Source organism: Lissotriton helveticus, chromosome 2_1 (assembly GCF_964261635.1).
Source record: "Lissotriton helveticus chromosome 2_1, aLisHel1.1, whole genome shotgun sequence".
Lineage (NCBI taxonomy): Eukaryota > Metazoa > Chordata > Amphibia > Caudata > Salamandridae > Lissotriton > Lissotriton helveticus.
The window spans coordinates 566,172,217-566,192,886 of record NC_136059.1 but is presented as its reverse complement, the minus strand read 5'-3'; the positions used below and the strand labels follow the sequence as shown (position 1 = coordinate 566,192,886).

Sequence of the window (20,670 nt, the reverse complement as noted above, 5' to 3'; positions counted from 1 at the left end):
AGATGAGGCAGTGAGTTATGTTTGGTGCTATTGTTTCTATTGGGAACAGACTATTGTATTGTAATTGCATTCATATAACGCTTACTACCCCATACAAGGTGTTGAAGCGCTTTTTCGGCGAGTAGCACTCCACTCCAAAACCCATAAAGGATTAGTGGTGAATTAGCAAAGTGAAATATGAGAGTAATTTGAGTGGTGGATATGTTAGTCAGTTATTTGGATTGAGAAGGATAGTGGAGGGATAGAAGAGGGAAAAAAGTCTGCATTTATATAGCACTTGCTACCCCTGATGAGGTGTTGAAGCGCTTTTTCAACAAGTAGCATGCTACTCTGGAACCCATAAAGGATTAGTAGTGAATTGGTATAGGGAAATATGAAAGTAATGTGAGTGGGAGATATGTTCGTCAGGTATTTGGATTGAGAAGCATACTGAAGGGAGGGAAAAGGTTAGCATTTATTTAGCGTGTGCTACCCCTAATGAGGTGATGAAGCCCTTGTCCGTGAGTAGCACGTTACTCCAGAACCCAAACAGGATTAGTGGGAATTAGTATATGGAAATATGCTACTAATTTAAGTGGTGGACATGTTAGCCTTTTATTTGGGTTGAAAAGGAATAGTGGAGGGTTAACCCCTTGCGTGCTCCAGTCGGCCGTACGGACAACGGGAGCACTACCTCCCCAGTGCCGAAGGAGCCCCACCCACCCTTTAGAACGCCCGCACCGCGGTGGAAAAACTGCCGCGGTTAAGGCGTTAAAAGGGACCAAACTCACCAGTAGAAAGAAATGCTTTCGCAATTTTGTGTATTCAAGTTAATAGAGAAAAATATTGAAGAGAAATTATTAACTGCTGGTAATACAACTTATAAATTCAATGTCTCAAAATCAATATAACGGTGTGTTAGCTGCTCCCCAACCATGTCATGTTGCTGAACAATATTCTGTGTGGCACATACTTAGTTTTAATGGTTGCTGTTGTGAAGCATATTAAATACCTAGGAAAAGTTAAATCTACTTTTGAAAGGGGCTGTTCTGTGAATGATATCTCAGTGGCTCAGAACACCAGCTGATATTATAAAACTAGAAAATGTATCAAAATGAAGCAACATTCTAGAATACTTACTGTTGATGATTGGTAATGATATAAAACTGGGTAAAGGTAGTAGTTTTTTGTCGTCACTGGATTATCTTTAATATGTTTCCTACCAAACCCGTACACAAAGTTTGCCCACAGAAACCACCTTCAATAGGGATTGTAAATTGCAGTATTGAAACTGATATCTTTGTCAAATCCCTTTAAGCTAGCAAAATTGGCCTTCCATATTTTGATATAAATAGAACAATTCTTCCATATTTACTTTTATAAAAAACCTGTTGTACTCTTAAGAAGAAAATGCAGCGTGAGAAGTTCGAGGCTTTGGCATAGTTTATAATTTGTACAGTTTATCATAGCTGGGGAAAAGTGCAGTTTGTTTTGGGTAAATAGCATTATCATTTTATTTGTATTTTTTAATCGAATGTCTGGAATTATCGTAGTATTCACATTTTAAACAAAAATTGACATGATTGTTGGGTATGAGGTGCAGATATGAGTGTATGTGTTTCTCTTTCTCTCTCTATCTATCGATCTATATATATATATATATATATATTATATATATATATATACACATATACACATATACATACTTACATAGAAAGAAAGATAACTGTAGCTCTGATCTGCTTTCATCTTCATTAACCTAGTTTGCCATTTGCTCAATATCGCTTTCACTATACACACACGTATGTAGTTACGTTTCAGGACAACTTTCAATTGAATTTTTTTTGGGGGGGTTGCCTATTTCTTCACTTAGAGATTCTCTCCGGAATTCATAAAAGGTGTAGGTATTGCCGCACGTTTGCAAGATACTGGCACACTCCTCTACTGTTTTTTCCCCATAAAAAATTTCAATTTGGCGAGATTCGATTTTTATTTATTTATTTATTTATTCCTCCAATGCCCTAGTAGTCAAATGAAAACATAAAAACGCATTTGGGTGAATGGACCTGATAATTCTTACTGAAACATGGCTTACAGAATCCTCCTCGCCTCTCATCGACATCCTAGTACCTCCTAACTATGACATCATCAGGCTGGACAGGAGTGGTAAGACAGGAGGAGGAATTGCATGCATACACCGGAGCAACATCACCGTAAACAGAGCCATATCCCCTGCACTCCCCTCTTGTGAATACATATGCCTTGACATCAACAGTAATGGCAAACCTGTCTGTACGTTACACACCATCTATCATCCACCTGGTGACCACCTCATCTTCACAGAACACCTCATGGACATCGTCACAACATACACCGGACGACAAAAGACCCAAATTTTCCTGGGTGACTTCAACCTCCACTGGAATTACCTCAATGATACTGTGGTCAACAGTCTCAAAAATGTCCTCAACGCCCTAGACCTCAATCAAATTTGCAACAACCCTACACACAATAAAGGCGCAACTCTGGATTTAATAATCTCTAAGAGCGATTCCACGCACCAGGAGTCGATCCTCCCCTGTGATTGGTCAGACCATCACATCATTACCTTTTTTATCAATGAAACAGTTAAACTCAACTCGGCTCAATCCACAACACTTAAAGTATGGAAAAGAGACTGGAAAAAACGAAACCCAAATAAGTTACCCGCTTCCAGCCACAATCTACTTTTGCCCACTGCTGGTTCTTCCAACGTACATGATCTCACCAACCATTACCTCTACTCTATGACCTCGATAATTAACAAATTTGCTCCCCTTCCACTAAAGAAAGTTTCCACGAAAGACTCTAAATCCTGGTTTAATGGTCCTCTTAACGAGGATGTACATTCTCTCAGAACTGCTGAACGCAACTGGAGATCGGTCCCTTCAGCTAAGCTCCTCCTGACTCTAAAACGAAAGAGAAATGCTTACTATCGAAAGATCCAGCGCGCTAAAGCAGACTTCTTCAGCCACCAACTTGACTGAGCACAAAATTGACCAAAAACACTTTTTGAATTAATCAAAACCCAAACTAAGGACGCAGCTCAACGTCCACAAGACCCAACTCATCCACAACTCATGTGTGAAGAATTCTCTACCTTCTTTAATCTAAAGACTGGGAACATCAAGAAAGATCTCTTCAGTGATCTAATTTCTTACTCTTGTCCTCACACCAAAACCTCCCCTCTACCCACAAGTGCAGCACAACAAATCCCGTCAAAGTTTGTTTTAAAAAATAACGCGGTATGGACATCCTTTTACACCTATTCTGAAGACGCTATAGGCAAGTTTCTCAGTGCCCTGCAGCCTGCCAATCACCTCACCGACCCTCTCCCCGCAAATGTGGTTAAAGAACTTACCCCATTGCTTCTTCCTCTCTGGACCAAAATCATCAACAGTTCACTCCTACAAGGTTGCATCCCTGACTACGGTGGGGCAGGTCTCTCATCCTTAAGAATCCCACAGCTGACCCCCACGGACCTAAACAACTACCGTCCTATCTCCAATATTCCCACCTTGGCCAAACATCTGGAAAAATGTGTTCACCACCAACTGACAAAATATATTGATCACTTCAACCTTCTTAACAAACACCAATCCGGCTTCCGAGCAGATCACAGCACAGAATCAGCCATGACACACATCATTGATGATGCACTACAAATACTTGATCAATACGGAACATGCCTTCTTATCCTACTAGACCTCTCATCAGCCTTTGATACGGTCAAACACAAGAACTTGGATCTGTTGAACCACAGAATGGGTCTATCTAGATCTGTGCTTAACTGGTTTACCTCTTTTCTGCAAAACCGGACCCAAAAATTCAAGGTCAACAACACCCTATCCAAACCCGTTCCAGTTAAGCTAGGAGTACCACAAGGGTCCTCGCTATCCCCAACACTTTTTAACTTATTCATGGAACCACTCAGCGATCTGCTACAAGCGTCCAGCGTGCAATTTCACATGTACCCTGACGATACCCAACTCTACCTTAAGATCAACACTCTTGAAGACATTAATTTGCTTAACACTACTCTTAAGACCACCCAAACATGGCTGGCAGAGAATCACCTCAAATTGAATGCTTTAAAACTGAATTCCTCCTAATTGCTCCACCTGCCAAAGTCCCCATAATGCACGATTGGATCAAACACCTTACAGCACTCAATGTTCAACCAACCATTGTGGATTCAGCGAAATCATTGGGTATAACACTTGATTGCAACCTGAAGATGCAGAAACACATTAGTAACGCAACGAAGGGAGTAAACATTCAGATTAATACACTGAGGAAGCTGAAACCCTTCCTACCTGCCAATGACTTCAAGATGGCGGTTCAAGCTCTAGTACTACCATGGCTGGACTATGGAAGTGTCTCGCTATGCGGTCTCCCCAAAGCTACTACAGCTCCCCTAAGAGCGTCTACTAATGCGGCAGCCAGACTTATCACTGGCTCGAAAAGGGGAAACATCCTTTACGGCGCAACTTTCACTACGCAGTACCTTTACAATGCAGGTTTTACAACGAAAGTCATTACAACGAATTGCGCTGGGGGCGCTGCAGGATAGGGAATAGTTTAATTTACTATCCAAAACCTTCCCTACTATCCACGGGGACTGGAGTTGGAATAGTAAATTAAACTATTCCACTATCCAGCGCCCCCCCAACGCAAGTCGTTGTAACGACTTGCGTTGTAAAACCTGCGTTGTAAAGGCATGCGTAGTAAAAGCATGCGTTATGATGACATACATCCCTCGAAAAGAAGGGCCCACATCTCCCCTGATCTTAAATCTCTAAACTGGCTGCCATTTGAAGCCAGAATTCACCTGAAAAAAGCGTGCATGACGCATAAGGCCATACATCACAATGCACCCAGCTATCTCACAAAGAAACTCACAATATCGGGGGGGATAAGATCCAGAAGAAGTGCGGAAAACCTCCTACTGAAGCCACAAAGAATCAACAAGACAAAAACATACAAACGATCCTTCTCAGGAATGGCACCCAGAATATGGAATGCCCTTCCCCCGGAAACAAAATTGAACCCCTCCACTGCATCCTTCAAATTGGAAGTAAAAAGCATTCTTATGGCAAAATTCACCTAAACACAGACGTATGATTCCGTGAGAACATCCGTACATGGTATCAAACTAGTCAACCTAATCAATCTATTTGCCGTTACCATGACTCATCAGTTCGCTCTTGTTCTGCACCTTATTGCTCTCCTTTTTGTTTGCTCAATGATGTTATTTATATTTGACTTACATAAATTTATTATATTACCTTCATTCATCAGGTCTCTCCTGTTCTGCTTCCTTCTGCTTTGCTCTATGTTTGCTCTATGGTGTTTTGTATACTTTATTGACCTATCTTTTATGTATGTTATAATTATCCTCATTTACTGTAGAGCACTCTGATACCCGCAAGGGTCTTGTCCGCGCTCTATAAAACTCTCAAAATAAAGTTAATGGGGTCTTTGGTTAAACAAACGCATAAAGCCTAGGTGCAGTACCTTACTTGGAAGGCTTCTTTCTTAGTGCTGTTACTCCCACAAGAAAGAGTGAGCAAGCTTTAAGCTCTTTGCACTGAAACAACTTACATGGTTTTCCCCGCAAATTAAGTTTTGTTTTTTACTCATTTCTCTTTTCCTCCTAAAGTAGATTCAGATCTTCATGTCAACCAGATATGATATTTAGCGCCCGTCTTCCAGAATCTCATATCTCTGGTGGAGAGGTTTTTTCACACTCCTGATGTTGAGAGCTTTATGTTATTATCTAAACAGAAATAATGACATCCATAAAGCTAAACGACTTTCTGTAAATTTGTAGGGCTGTCAAACAGGTCTAGCTCCTCTTGGTAGACTACTGCTAGATGCTATGATACAGCTAACAGACATTTGAGTGGTACTCTTAGGTGGTACACTCTACTAGGGGAATAGAAGCTGGTACACCAATAAATAGAAATATCCCCATTGCTAACATTTGTAGGGCTTCTACCTAAAGGTCGGTCCTTGCATTTGCCAGACATTATAGTTTGGACTCCGTAACCAAGAAAGATACTCTAGTAGGTGAAGCATCGCTTTGTACCTTGTTTGCTTAGGTGTTCATTCTGTGGCCCTCATCGTGCGCTAGCTTGCAACTTTATTGTACCTCTTATGACTCTAGGAGAGCACCCCAGGTGAAGAATGAAATGTTACTTATTTACAGTTCTAGTTCTTCACCATGCAAACTTTGAGATCCACCTATATTGTATCCTAAATAAAAGGAAAAACTGTCATGGTGGTTGCAATTGAGGGGAGGAGGATAGAGAGTTGAATATAACCCTCTACTTGCGAATTGGAAGATGGGGTCATTAGAGGAAGGGGGCCCAGGGGCAGTCAAATGGACTGTAGAGACAGAGAGGGTGACACAGAGGCTGAAAGGGTGAATGGGGGCAAGGGGCACACAGAGGGGCCTGGAGACACTTAGATGTGTGGCAGGAGCACACAAGAGTTGCAGTGAGATGAAGGGCGCATATATTGGCTGCAATTCTAGTGTGTGAGGGAGGGTAACATAGGGGCTGCAAGGTTTCAGAGGGGCACCAATGGCAGGGCAGACCACCACACTGGACATGCATGTGAGAAGGGGGATGCAATAGGGCAGAATGCACAAGTATTGCATGTACAGGTGATGTATCGTGGCACAGAGGGGCTGGAGGGGAGATCATGCACTTGTGTTTCTTGACAGGCAGACGGGACAGTGGCACACACCGAATACCAACAGGTTGCCACATGAAGGTTGCAGGAAGCCAGAAGCACGAACAGGGGAGGTGGGTAGGGCACATCGCGGGGATGCAAGGGAGTGCAGGACAGGTGCACGTAAGCTGTAGGAGACAGAGCAAAACATAGTGGGCCAACAGGCACTAGAAGGGGTACACAGGCTGCAGGAGGATGCTGAGCACAAGGAGGCGATGTCAGGAGACACACAGAAACAGTAGGGGAGTGTGGCACATCCACTATCGTACATTGATACAGACTCCATCATACAGCAACAAACCCACCATCATACACCCAACACACCGGCATCATACGCCAGTTTACGCACTATGCTACATCAAGACATGCATCATAAGTCCACACAACAAACACTTTCATACATCAACACTACCATTGCCGTGGGATCCCCCTGCTAGCACACTTATCCTACTGATGTTTTGGCACCTCTGCCTCAATAACTGGTAAGTCGCTTGACCCTGGTGTAAGCCCCCAGCGGTTATAGAGGTCTTTGAAGGTTCCCAGGATTACCTAGAAGCAGCAGCCCACGCCCTATTCACATCATCATCATCCATAGAGGGAGGCGCAACAGGGAGGGGAACGTTGAATGAGTTTGTAAGGTTTTGATGGCAAAGTTGAAACCGCTATAGTATCTGAATACCCAAGTGTCTCCAACTTACGGGGAAGGATTGCTGTTAACTACCAATGAAAATCATTAACATTTGTTTAGAAAAAAAACACATTCCCATTGCCATACTTCCAAACAATCTAATTCGCAAAAAACATACAAACCCTACAGGGTAAGGTATACATTTCAGCACTTTTTATGACTTGTTAGTTTTATGACGAAGTTACTGTTGCGTTAGTCTACCTTAACTCCCTTTCAACTTTAGTTTTCTTAGCAAATATATATTTACTCCAGAAGTACAGTTATGCTTTTGTAGTTGTTGACGTCTCACTTCGAACAAATCTGATGTGTCTACGCTTAATTACTGTGCCTCCTTTGACTGCTCTGCACTAAAGTTGTAGAAAAAAAGTATTTCAGAGGACCTGTACTGGCGGTTCACATGTGACTTAATATAGGCAAACAGGTTATAAGTTTTAATGAAGGTCCCAAAACATTTTCACCATAGGAAATGTTTGTCGAAGCATGCATAACCTACAGACTGCTGAATGGATGGACATCAGATTTTTATTGCACAGTGGCCTCTGTCGGCTGCGCCTTTACTTGGTTTGGTGACAGTCTATTCAACTGCATTTGGGATGTGTTTAAAAATGGTAATAAGTGCGCTTGTAAAAAAGTATGCCTACTTTTTTTATAAAGTTCAGAAATGCTTGACTGGGCATGCAGGTACAATATGACACCCACTGCATTTTCACAACAATCTGTGCTTGTGTACTGGACACTCACAACTGTTTTCATCCCCATCAAATGTTCTGAACAAATTCAGAGGAAAACTAATTTAAAAAGAAGGCTGCACTGCTCTGAGAGCAAAGCTGAAATATGCATAGATGAGTGATAAGCAGGCAACCTATGTATATGTTTCCCTGGCCTATTTCATAGTCCGAGAAGAGATTACAAAATAGTGAAAAAAGGCAAGGACTATGGGTCGATTACAAACACCCTAACTTGCCCAACGGTGGGAGGAGATCATTTGCTTTCCTCACAGCCTTACCTGAGGGAGGAGAGATGCACACCCTTGCCCTCCCCTTATCCTAAGGATGGGAGCTTAATGTATAGGTGCCCCTTCACCTTGGGAAAGGACGAATAGTGTTTACATAGACTGCTCTCATCTTGCCAAAGAGTAAGGGGGGGAAATACCCCCCTCATCTTACTTTAGGGTTTAGGGGCAAGGCGCAGCGCCCTTCTCACCAAGGGCAAAGAATGGCCCAAAAAGTGGAAAGAAGAGCAGCTGAGCTAACATCTGCTTGTTTCTTCATTTGGGAATTGTGTACTGGGGTGGGCCCAGCTGCCGCGCTCCTATGTGGTCCACATCATTGTGAGGAGGATGGATAAGCGGTTTAGCTGTCACCCACCTCTGCGACTTGGTCCACAGAGGAACAGTGCAGAGGTTCAAAGTGGGAGTTTCCAAGCTCACCGATAGTTAATTTCACTTGTAGCACCCCGCCTCACGTGAAGGGAGAGGACCCCATTCCCCCTCCCCACCCACCCCCACCCCACCCCACATTCCCACGCCTTTTTCCTTGGGCATAGAGAGGGGTGCATTAAGGCATTTCCCCACTCTTCTTTGGGCAAGATAAGGACAGGGGGGCAGGAAACTCATGTCCCTGGGGAAAAATGGGGTAAAAATTAAGCCACCATCCTTCCCCCACGCTTTGGCATGGCAAAGGAGTAAGATGCCTCGAATCACAACGCTCTAAATCTCACCTTATGTTCTATCCCTGGACTCAATTTTTAGGTCTCGACTATTCTATCCCGCAGGGATAGATAGGTGAGTATATAGTAGGCAGTTCAAAAACTCTACCAAACTTGTGGATCCTGTACAGTTCATGTGAGTATTCGTGTGCACGCCATCGCCAGCCACGTCACACCACCATTTGTCTTTGCCTCGCATCAGACTTCAAAGGCTGCCGCTCCCCCCCCAATCAGACATCAAAGGAATGCGCTCCCGCCCCCCCCGCCCCACTCCCGCCCCCGCCACAGCAATGCCGAGAGCTTGTTATTAGTACATGCCTTTACAGAACTTTTGGGCACATTCAGTTTACCAACCTGTGGCGCTTTGTTTAGTTGTGTGGCTTTTTTAATTGTTGATATACTTTCGTAATACTCTCAATGTTTTTTTAAGCAGCGTAGCCGTGCTTTATCTTATGTGTTTTCCTTCGTGAATGGCGGCTGTGCCATTAACGCTGCTAATGCCACAATAAATATATATATATATATATATATATATATATATATATATCCACAAACACCTCCTGTACACGAAAGAAGTGGAAGCCACAGCGGTGGGAACATCAAGGAGGCCGCTTTATTCAGAAGAAACACACATAGCAGGCAAATGCATTTCGGCATGGAAGCCTTCTTCAGTGCCCAGTGAGTATGACAGGAGGCGTGCTCAATTCCCAAGGAAATAAGTCCCGCTCTGTTCCGATTGGCTGAGGCCCAATGACTCCCCTTCCAAGTGGAAACATCACCCTGATTGCTGACCACTGTGTGGCAATGGACCGCAAGTCCCAGAATGCACCGTTCCGGTACTGGGCGATGCTGGGGTAGGTCACAACCAATTTGCCGGTGGAATTGCGCACGCGAGTCAGGGAAGATGGACACGGCCAATATCCTGATGTGTCCTGTAGAGCAAAGCACCCCCTCGGGTCCCCACACCGCACCAACCTCCTGTCCGAGAGTCTGTTTGTTGAGGGCACGGACGACAGTGCATATGGCCCAGTGTGAGGCACAATGGCCTCAGCATTGCTTCTCTTCTTCTCGGGCGGTGAAGGTGGGCTCCGGATGATCTGATACCTCGGCACACAAGAAACGAGCAGCCGTAGCCGCCCACGCCAATGAGCACCAGGGCCAGCTTGCAGTGTGGGGGCTTCCAAAAGCGTGTCACTGGCAAACACGCTGAAGTAATCCACAAACACCTCCTTTACACAAAAGAAGTGGAAGTCACAGCGGGGGAACATCAAGGAGGCCGCTTTATTCAGAAGAAACACACATAGCAGGCAAATGCATTTCGGCATGGAAGCCTTCTTCAGTGCCCGGTGAGTATGACAGGAGGCGTGTACAATTCCCAAGGAAATAAGTCCCGCTCTGTTCTGATTGGTTGAGGCCCAATGACTCCCCCTCCAAGTGGAAACATCACCCTGATTGCTGACCACTGTGTGGAAATGGACCGCAAGTCCCAGAATGCACCGTTCTGGTACTGGGTGATGCTGGGGTAGGTCACAACCAATTTGCCAGTGGAATATATATATATATATATATATATATATATATATATATATATATATATATATATATATATATATATATATATATATATATATATATATATACATATACAAAAAAGGAGAGAACTCTGGGTAGTTCTCAAGTTTAGGTGGAAAGCAGCCCCTGTTAGAGCACTTTCAACACCAGCGACGTTCTAGATCTGCTCATCTCAAATGTATGTTTTTCTATCAAAGTTTTTAAGCATAGGATTAGCACAGTGCTATCCACGCCGAGATAGAAAATGACAAAGTCTTTTGCAATTTATACAGCAAAGTCTTTAAGCATAGGACTAGTACAGTGCTGTCCTTGCCGAGCTGTAAAATTACAAAAGCCATTTATCACTCCAGGCACAATATTACAGCTTTGAATTAGTGAAATACCAACTCAAGCCAACCTGAAATGAGTAAAAGCAACCCCTGACACAGTGTTACGCTCTAATTAGAGCTCTTCAGAGAGGTATAGTTCTGTCCAGACCCAGAGTTCTCTCCCTCTTTTTTGCATAATTTATGCGTCACCCTATGCCTGAAAGGGTTTTGTTTTGACTTAATACTGGGTGCTCCCTTGTGTCTGGACAAAGCTATACCTCTCTGAAGAGCTCTAATTAGAGCGAAACACTGTGTTAGGGGTTGCTTTTACTCATTTCAGGTTGGCTTGAGTTGGTATTTCACTAATTCAAAGCTGTAATATTGTGCCTGGAGTGATAAATGGCTTTTGTAATTTTACAGCTCGGCAAGGACAGCACGGTACTAGTCCTATGCTTAAAGACTTTGCTGTATAAATTGCAAAAGACTTTGTCATTTTCTATCTCGGCGTGGATAGCACTGTGCTAATCCTATGCTTAAAAACTTTGATAGAAAAACAGACATTTGAGGTGAGCAGATCTAGAGTGTCGCTGGTGTTGAAAGTGCTCTAACAGGGGCTGCTTTCCACCTAAACTTGAGAACTACCCAGAGTTCTCTCCTTCTTTTTTGCATATATATATATATATATATATATATATATATATATATATATATATGTTTTTAAAAGCACAATGGTTTTAAGAGACGCTTTTTGTTGTTTTTTTAAAACTTGAAGCCCGCTTCTGGTTTGAGGCTGGCAGATTTCTTTTATGTGAGGCTCAATTAACACATGTCAACAATGGCGCCAGCAGCCCTACATCCTCGTCCCGCCCCCTAGCACAGTGCTTTAGGTTTTAGAATGGCATCTGCTTTCAGATTAACAACACGGGCGCTGCACTTTTTTATATTGCAGCACAGCACCTTATTATTTGGCAGCATAATGAAGCAATCGGCTACCACAAGGGTAGCGAACCAACCAGCACTGCAAGCTGGGCACTGCACCCCAGTACTCTTCGTCACACATGCCCAGTCTAGTAGACAAGATCACGCCCACATATGGGTCATCGAGGAGCCCAACCACTCACCCAACATGCAGAGAGTGTTTTATAGCCCACAGGTCCTCCTCGGCTGGGAGCTGCATGCTACACCCAACTCGCAGCTGCCGCACAGTTCTCCCCCCACTGACTTCAGCCGCTCGGTGCCATGACCCTGGGATCTGCTCCAGCCACCCGCGTCACAACAGCATGGTTGCTCACAGTATTACGGCAGCAGCCAGGTGCCATAAAGATGACACAGCTCAGAGTGTCGGCCATCGCTATTGCATCGCTGCTCCTGATCTTTCACTCCCCGGGGAAACCAGGGCCACAGATGTATGTTACATGACTAAAACATGTGACTGCAGCTAGCTGTTAAAACAGTTCCATCAGGTTTGTCCTGCAGAAGTAGTCTTTGCTACAACTTTACGACCATAACTGCATCTGCAACTCCCTGGCTGCGGAGTGTCTCTTTTTTTTTTGTCCTCATTTGCCTTACCCCTTACCTTGGAGATGCCAGCCACCTTACGAGTTCCCAACCAAGAGAGAGAACCATGAAATGATGTCCCTCTCCGGCTCCGGAACGCGAAATGCTTTATTGGTGGAAGAAAACTCCCACAAGGAAAAGGGGTCTTTAGGTCTTGCACTGACTCCATCTAGCTATATTTAAACCTGTCGGACCTACAACCGTATCGAGCCCAGACCCGGTCCAAGGAGTGTTGATGGCATAATCATAGGACCCGGGGAAAAAAAAAAAACAAAAAAAACGGAATACTATCTCCTCTGTACCAGGAAATCCCAAAAGGCCAAGTTACGTTTGTTGCCGGTTCTCGCCATGTCCACCTTTGATGTTTCATATAGGGACGTTAGCCAGTCTGAGTGTAAAGGAGCAGATTCCTCCACCCACCGTATGCATATCTGTCTTCTAGCCAGCAAAATGGCATAGAACAAAAAAGATCTCGCCTTGCCAGAAATGCTGTCCTCTAAGCCAAAGATGATAAGTGGCAATGAAACTACTAATGATCTATTCATGATGGAATTTAAGGTAGCCAACACTTCCTCCCAGAACCGGCCGATGTTGGGGCATTCCATAAACATGTGAATGTCTGAAGCTGCTAATAAATTGCATTTGTTACATTTCTTATCTGGGAGAAATTTGGAAAGTCTCAACGGTGTTATGTATGCCCGGTGGGCTGTGAAAAGATGGTTGCGCCTCAGCCATGATGGTTTCACCACTTTGTAGAGGAGCGAAAAAGATCTTAACCATAACTCCTCACACTGAAAGCCAGTTGCCTCTTCCCACAGCTCGTCTGAAAGAGTAAACTCCCCATCAATTTCTTCCTGCAGCTGCCAGTACCAGAAGGCCACCTCCTTACCACCCATTGGTCTTTCTAATAGCAGTTTCTCGAACGCTGTTGATTTCCCAAAAAGTATATCTTTGCACCGCTGGGCTCTCCCCCAGCTTTCCAGCTGGATGAATTTGAATCTAGAAAATGCTGGGCCTATACGTTCGTGTAGTTCATCCCAAGATATTATCGCTTCATCTGCCATTAGATCTCCCCATCTAACAATCCCAGCCTCCTCTAATGGGGAGGATAAGCTGTCCCTTAGGCACTCCGGTAAACCTGGGGAGTCCCATATGGGAGCGAAATCCGAGTAGTAGGACAGGCCTAGTCTTCGTCTAATGGCTAGCCAAACTCTGGCCCATGACTGTATAATTTTTAGCCTTTTTTTCTTATAAAATTTCTGGCTCCCAAACTTATATAGAAATCCGTCAACTGGTAGATTTGCTCCGGTTAACATGGCTTTATACATTGTCCCCTCTGGAAGATTAGATGGCATTTTTAGTAACATCCTAGAGTAGCACAGCTGAAAGGCCCATGCATAGTATACTAAGTCCGGTAGGGCAAGACCCCCCTTTTCCCTTCTCCTCCTCAACTTCTTCCACGCAATTCTTGTGGATTTGTAATTCCAAATAAAGGAATTAATCTCTCGCTGACATCTGTCCAACATCTTCACATCAAATCCCAACGGAATAGCACCAAAGATAAATATATACTTAGGAAGGATAGACATTTTTATTAGGTTCACCCTACCCATTATGGAAAGTGGCAGGTGAGTCCAGGATTTCAATAAGCCCTTACATTCCCTGGAGACTCGATCTAAATTGTTTTGGGCAATGGTATCAATATCTTGGGTGATACGGATCCCGAGATACCGCATAGAGGTGGTAATGTTTATGCCTAACCTTGGGTCCGGAATATTCCATACCATGACCTCGGTCTTACTTGAGTTGATACTATATCCCGAGATCTTACCAAACTCTGCTGCCCTTTGAATTACAGCAGGAAAGGACAAAACCGGATCCGAGGTAAAGATTAAGATATCATCAGCATATAATGCTGTCCGTCTCTCCCACTCCTTAAATTTAAACGATGGTATATTTTCGTCAGCTCGCAAAACATGAGCAAACGGCTCAATATATAAATTGAAAAGGAGGGGAGAGAGCGGGCAGCCCTGCCTCGTGCCTCTAGTAATCTTAAAGGGTTCTGTCAAACTTCCGTTAATCAGAAGCCTAGCCGAAGGGGCTCCATAAAGCAAGGTAATAGTTCTGCGAAAGCCCTTCCCGAAGTTAAACCTTTTCAATACATCATTTAGACAGGGCCAGTTGACCCTATCGAAGGCCTTTGCTGCGTCGAGAGTTAGGGTGGCCAATGGAAGGGAAAAAGCCGAGGCAATATCGATGGCCCCTACCAGGTCATGTGTGAGGTCTGAAAGATGGCGCCCCTTAATAAAACCTTTCTGGTCGTGATGAATAATGGAGCCTATTACCTTTCCCAGTCTTGCTGACAATATGGCGGCAAAGATCTTATAGTCGCTATTCAGCAACGATATTGGTCTGTAAGAACCACAGTCTGATACGTCCTTCCCTGGCTTGGGAATGAGAACAATTGTGGCCTCCCCCCACGATTTTGGTGGTAACTTTCCTTCCCTAAGGATACCGTTAAAAAGAGTTGTCAATACTTGGACGACATTCTCCCCCAAGACTTTATAAATCTCCCCAGGAAGGCCATCTGGACCAGATGCTTTCCCTTTTTTTATCTGCCTTATTGCTTCCGTTACTTCTGCCTCCGTTATTGCAGTCTCTAAATTATTACTCTGTGTTGTTGATAGAGTTGGGAGCCTTATTCCTCCCAGCCACATGTTTCGTGCCGTCTGGTCATCCGGTAACTCTTCCCTGTAGATAGCCTCGAAGAAATCATAGAAGGCCTTACCTATCTCCTGATTCGATGTCCTTAGTGCCGCCTCCCCTTCCACCTTCATTTCTCTGATATATTTCAGAGCTTGATCGGCTTTTGTTTTCCACGCCAATACTTTTCCCGCGGCCTCTCCGAACTCAAAATGGGAGATCTTACTTACTTTCCATCTTTTATTAACCCTATCTTGTAAGATGTTCTCTAATTGGAGCTTTAACTCAGCCAATTTGGACATCTCCTCAGGAGATCCTAGAGACTGTCCTAAATTAGACTCAATGCCCTTCATTTCCTGTTCCAAACTGGATATCATATCTCTATATTTCTTACTTCGATATGAAGACCTACTTGTTATACACCCCCTTATAAAGGCTTTAAAGGTCTCCCAAACCACTGCCGAAGAGGAGGACTCTAGATTAGTTTAAAAAAAAGCATTTATTTCTGTGACCAGGAAATTCACTTCCCCTTCATCAAGTAGGAGTGTCCGGTCAAAGGACCAAGATGGATGTTCCCTCCTACTGTTGGTGTTAAGTGAAAAAACAAGAGCCGAATGGTCTGACAGGTGAGACGGGAGATAATCTATCGCTATTAAGGTATCTTTCAACTCGTAAGTAAACAATGCGTAGTCGATTCTAGATACGTGCTTGAAACGACTATTCCGATAGGAAACCCCCATTTTACTGCCTGCTTTTTCCCGCCATAGGTCCGCCAGACCTAGCTGAATCATGATTGCGGAGAGAGTTTGCCTAGACTTTGGTGAACTACAAGCTCTCGAATTTGCCGATTTGTTTTACTTAGAATTCAGAACAATATTGAAGTCGCCCATCCAAATCACAGGATCCTGAAAAAGTAATAGGTGGTTCCTAATGGCAGCCATATGTGACGGGTCATCTGAATTTGGGCCATAATAACCCACCAGAATGTAACATTGACCCACCAACTGAACTCTCAGTATCAGCCATCTCCCTGTATGGTCCTCTATTATCTCCAGGATTTGGGCTTTAGCAGCTTTCTTAAATATAAATATAACCCCCCTGATATTTGCATTATGGTCAGTTGAACAAAATTTGTCAACCCATCTCTGTTTTTTGAGTATCTCAACTGCCTCTAATTTAAGGAGATGTGATTCCTGAATAACAATGATCTGCGCAGGGGAGTCCTTCAAGTACTGCATTATGCGTTCCCGCCTTCTTCTCACTCGCAGACCATTAACATTCCAAGACATATAGTGGAGGACTGTCATGATGCCACCACTACACCCTTCACATCTACCTTCCCCAACCGCTCCCGCAGGAATCTTAAAATTGGGCATTTAGTCTTCCGATGCTGGACAGATATCAGGAACAAACATCCTATAAAACAAGAGGCAGACTTATGAGGATTTTTTGATTTCCCCCCCCCCCTCCCCCCCTGCTCCCTCCCTCCCCAGGAAAACCCTCCCCAACTTACTCTGACCTGGTGGATGGCCAGATTTACACCCACAACAGCTCTTCATCCTTACCTCCACCCTGCTAGTATACTGTGTCAACTGACACCAAACCAGTATGGATATTAAGGGGTATTATGGAGGGGTAGGACCTTTATTTAGGTGTAAAGAAATTAGAGCGTGGGTTGTTCTTGCCATTATTATCGTCAGCTTCATATATATGTGAATATACATATATAAAGATTGTTAAGTTTTGAGAAAAGAGGCAAGAGAATCCAAAAAACAACAAAAAAAAAGGAAACTTACATATATATATATATGTGTATATATTTTTCCTTTTTATGAATGCGTGTGTATCTATCCTATATTAAACTATATACATTACTATCTACCTTTTATATATTTTTCCTTTTTATGAATGCGTGTGTATCTATCCTATATTAAACTATATACATTACTATCTACCTTTTCTGCCCCCCCCCTTTTTTTTTCCCCTCTTCTCTACCTTTTTAGGTCGAGCCTGTCCCATTCCGCAGGAATGGATAGGATCGAATTCATGTCGGCAAAATCCTCTTCAAACTAAGGGGTTTCAGCCCGGCGTTTTCTTGCAGTTCACGTGAACATGCACGAGCATTCACGGCCAGGGCTTTTCTCTCCCCGCAAACACAGCCTTGCCGTAGCAGCACTCCTCCCACACCAGCACCTCCCCCCGCCCACACCAGCACCTCCCCTCTCTCTCCCCGCAAACACAGCCTTCCTTTCATTTCTCCTCCCCCTCCCCAGCCAGCTTCCCCCAGGCCGTGTTCCCTCAGATATGCTATTGCATATCGTTTGCTACCTCTTGTATTTTGTTGCTCTTGATACTTGCACAACTGTCACTATTGTCTCATGTAACGTAAAGTTTGCTTTTGTAACATGCTCACTTGTAATTTTGGCTTCATGTATCTAAAAACGCCTCCCTCGCGCTCCTTTCTCCCGCTGCCTAGTCCTCCCACCCCTTCCCTCTCCAGCGCGCGCTCCACTCGCATCTGCCTGCTGCTCCCCCGCCCACCCCCCCACTCCCCCAACCAGCAATTCACACACAGCAACGCCACTCACACACGCAACGCAACTCATCGACGCAACCCCACTCATCAACGCAACCCCACTCATCAACGCAACCCCACTCATCGACGCAACCCCACTCATCGACGCAACCCCACTCATCGACGCAACCCCACTCATCGACGCAACCCCACTCATCGACGCAACCCCACTCATCGACGCAACGCCACTCATCGACGCAACGCCACTCATCGACGCAACGCCACTCATCGACGCAACGCCACTCATCGACGCAACGCCACTCATCGACGCAACGCCACTCATCGACGCAACGCCACTCACACACGCAACGCCACTCACACACGCAACGCCACTCACACACGCAACGCCACTCACACATGCAACGCCACTCACACATGCAACGCCACTCACACATGCAACGCCACTCACACATGCAACGCCACTCACACATGCAACGCCACTCACACACGCAACGCCACTCACACACGCAACTCATCCACGCAACCCCACTCATCCACGCAACGCCACTCATCGACGCAACGCTACTCACACATGCAACGCCACTCACACATGCAACGCCACTCACACATGCAACGCCACTCACACATGCAACGCCACTCACACACGCAACGCCACTCACACACGCAACGCCACTCACACACGCAACGCCACTCACACACGCAACGCCACTCACACACGCAACGCCACTCACACACGCAACGCCACTCACACACGCAACGCCACTCACCCACGCAACCCCACTCATCCACGCAACGCCACTCATCGACGCAACGCTACTCACACACGCAACGCCACTCACACACGCAACGCCACTCACACATGCAACGCCACTCACACATGCAACGCCACTCACACATGCAACGCCACTCACACATGCAACGCCACTCACACATGCAACGCCACTCACACGCGCAACGCCACTCACACGCGCAACGCCACTCACACGCGCAACGCCACTCACACGCGCAACGCCACTCACGCGCAACGCCACTCACACGCGCAACGCCACTCACACGCGCAACGCCACTCACCCACGCAACGCCACTCACCCACGCAACGCCACTCACCCACGCAACGCCACTCACCCACGCAACGCCACTCACCCATGCAACGCCACTCACCCACGCAACGCCACTCACCCACGCAACGTCACTCACCCACGCAACGCCACTCACCCACGCAACGCCACTCACCCACGCAACGCCACTCACCCACGCAACGCCACTCACCCACGCAACGCCACTCACACACGCAACGCCACTCACACACGCAACTCATCGACGCAACCCCACTCATCCACGCAACCCCACTCATCCACGCAACCCCACTCATCCACGCAACCCCACTCATCCACGCAACGCCACTCATCGAGGCAACGCCACTCACACACGCAACGCCACTCACACACGCAACTCATCCACGCAACCCCACTCATCCACGCAACGCCACTCACACACGCAACGCCACTCACACACGCAACGCCACTCACACATGCAACGCCACTCACACACGCCACGCCACTCACACACGCCACGCCACTCACACACGCAACGCCACTCACACACGCAACGCCACTCACACAAGCAACGCCACTCACACACGCAACGCCACTCATCCACGCAACCCCACTCATCCACGCAACCCCACTCATCGACGCAACCCCACTCACAGACGCAACCCCACTCACACACGCAACCCCACTCACACACGCAACGCCACTCACACACGCAACGCCACTCACACACGCAACGCCACTCACACACGCAACGCCACTCACACACGCAGCGCCACTCACACACGCAGCGCCACTCACACACGCAGCGCCACTCACACACGCAGCGCCACTCACACACGCAGCGCCACTCACACACGCAGCGCCACTCACACACGCAGCGCCACTCACACACGCAGCGCCACTCACACACGCAACGCCACTCACACACGCAACGCCACTCACACACGCAACTCATCCACGCAACCCCACTCATCCACGCAACGCCACTCATCGACGCAACGCCACTCATCGACGCAACGCCACTCATCGACGCAACGCCACTCACACACGCAATGCCACTCGCACACGCAACGCCACTCACACAGGCAACGCCACTCACACAGGCAACGCCACTCACACAGGCAACGCCACTCACACACGCAGCGCCACTCACACACGCAGCGCCACTCACACACGCAACGCCACTCACACACGCAACGCCACTCACACACGCAACGCCACTCACACACGCAACGCCACTCACACACGCAACGCCACTCACACACGCAACGCCACTCACACACGCAACTCATCCACGCAACGCCACTCATCGACGCAACGCCACTCATCGACGCAACGCCACTCGCACACGCAATGCCACTCGCACACGCAACGCCACTCACACAGGCAACGCCACTCACACAGGCAACGCCACTCACACAGGCAACGCCACTCACACAGGCAACGCCACTCACACACGCAACGCCACTCATCGATGCAACGCCACTCACACACGCAACGCCACTCACCCACGCAACGCCACTCACCCACGCAACGCCACTCACCCACGCAACGCCACTCACCCACGCAACCCCACTCACCCACGCAACCCCACTCACCCACGCAACCCCACTCACCCATGCAACGCCACTCACCCACGCAACGCCACTCACCCACGCAACCCCACTCACCCACGCAACGCCACTGACACACGCAACGCCACTGACACACGCAACGCCACTGACACACGCAACGCCACTCACCCACGCAACGCCACTCACCCACGCAACGCCACTCACACACGCAACG

At 46.4% G+C, this 20,670-nt stretch overlaps 1 protein-coding gene across 4 annotated transcripts in view; it reads left to right on the top strand.

Annotated features, from left to right (window-relative positions):
• The window catches only part of POLK (DNA polymerase kappa), a 922,939-nt gene that overhangs the window by 125,187 nt on the left and 777,082 nt on the right, over positions 1-20,670 (top strand). The window lies entirely within an intron of this gene.